Source organism: Zingiber officinale, chromosome 10A (genome assembly GCF_018446385.1).
Source record: "Zingiber officinale cultivar Zhangliang chromosome 10A, Zo_v1.1, whole genome shotgun sequence".
Taxonomy (NCBI): domain Eukaryota; kingdom Viridiplantae; phylum Streptophyta; class Magnoliopsida; order Zingiberales; family Zingiberaceae; genus Zingiber; species Zingiber officinale.
The window spans coordinates 19036692-19038650 of record NC_056004.1 but is presented as its reverse complement, the minus strand read 5'-3'; the positions used below and the strand labels follow the sequence as shown (position 1 = coordinate 19038650).

At 41.7% G+C, this 1959-nt stretch overlaps 1 long non-coding RNA gene across 1 annotated transcript; it reads right to left on the bottom strand.

Annotated features, from left to right (window-relative positions):
- Nucleotides 1-234: 234 nt before the first annotated feature.
- Nucleotides 235-1599, bottom strand: LOC122026074. Its single transcript, XR_006124009.1, has 2 exons — nt 1367-1599; nt 235-497 (listed from the first exon to the last, which is right to left on the bottom strand). It is a non-coding gene; the product is annotated as an uncharacterized LOC122026074 (long non-coding RNA).
- Between the last annotated feature and the right edge of the window lie 360 nt (nt 1600-1959).

Genomic DNA, 1959 nt, shown 5'->3' with positions numbered 1-1959 from the left:
AAGACAGGGCAAGAAATCATTGATCAGGTGCAAAGGAGCATAAACAAAGACAACTTACGTAAATGCTAAGAATGATACAGACTACTATTTCACAGGAGGAGCAATGTGCGAACAAATCTCTTACTTTGTTTCGCTGGACAACAGCCTCCGTGCACGAAGTAAGCCTTTCTTACTACAAGCCACCAAAGTTGAATTCTTGACGAGAAGATTGGGAATAAGAAAGTATTCCAATCATTACAAATAGTCTATTAGATCAGCGAAAAAATACGGTTAAACACTAAATCCTCTTACAACTGAACAATATGTTTATGTGTAAATAAGCGTGGATGTTGCCTCACATAACAAGCCATTCATGAAAAAGAATAAGCCGTAGCCTTTTTACATCAAATTTTAGTGTTAATTCCATAATACATAAATAAATAAGATTTTATCAACTACTTACCAGGACTGCGAACCCTCATTTAGCGTCTACAGACCTATTTCAAATCCTCTCTATGCTGAAATGAAATCCAAGTCAATTCACATATCCTTTCGCAGAAATAAAATGGCAATAAACTGAAAGTGAAAGAATCGATGAATCCCAACATCAAACATTACCATATACATTAGATGATATGCAAAACTTAGATGATTAGTAAATTCTTGTTTAAAAAAAATGACAGGGACCACAGAAGTAAATTCGAGAAGCTGCAGGTGATAATCCAGAGGTTTAAAGAGCTCTTAAGTTCATACCAAGTCACATTATGTGAACAAACAAGTCGGTACAAGTCTAAATCCTCTTGTAGCTAAAAACTCCTGTCCCTAAATATTTGAAGTTATCTCTTGTTGTTGTTGTTGTTGTTGAGAAGAATCATAAGGTGGAGAAAAGGAGAGGGACATAAACCTCCTAGCATACCTAAAAACTCAACCAATAAATCTGCCACTCAGCCGATGAGTGAACGTCTCGTCAGAGTTATGCTCGAGTCATGAAAGAATCCAGCGAAGGAACTCCTCCGAGGAGAAAGAGATCAAAAAAAGGTTTCTATTAATAATTTATCTACTTATTTCCTTAATAACCAGAGTTACCATACAGATCAAATCAGACAGAGTTCCGGAACATGCCAAATTAATAGAAAAGCTTACAAATTGTACTCGAGGATTACAGAATTTGCATCTTAAAAAACGATAACTGTAAAATTCCACTCGAAAATTCGGACAATGTTAAGTGGCCTTCGATGTCGTAGAAGAACAAGAAATTAAGTCAAGCAAACAAGCAGGCGATGGAAGACCCAAGACAGAGACAAGACCAACGTTAAGAACCACATCAACAATCAATCGCCAAAAAAAAAAAAGAGAGAGAGAGAAGAAGATAGAACATCGATCCGACCTCCAGTCATCGAGATCGGCGGGGGAAGAACCAGGACGAAACGGAGATCGTCGCTCTCGCTTCCGATTCAGTTGATGCAAGGCGGGAAGCAGCTCGCCCACCGGCAGACGGCGACGCGTTCCCGACCTGCACCAAGCGAACCAGAAGCGGCCGCGACTGCTAGATCTTAACTCTTACCCGGAACAGGCGGCGGCAAGGTCAGTGCGGAGTGAACCACGGCTCCCCCTCTCCGCCCCGATTCGGTGGCCTTACTTATCCAGACAACGAACGGCCAAGATCACGACACGTGGAGTCAAGAGACCATCTTCGGGATCCAACGGTTCTGAGCCAAAATCTAGTAATAGCGAATAAAAAAAAGACAAAATTATTTATCGATGATAAAAATTCAAGGTCTGTTAATTCGACGTAATGTTGGGCATGTGAACCAGAGCAGATTCCTCTGGCGAGTGTTTTGCTAAAGGAATAAGGCACAGTGGAGAGCTCGATGCAGAGAGAGCTGGCAGAGAGAAGGGAGAGAGAATGTGCCAGCCATAAAAGGAACGAGTCAGTGTGGGCTTGTCGTCGTCGCCAGCGTTACGCTCGTCTCCTCTGCG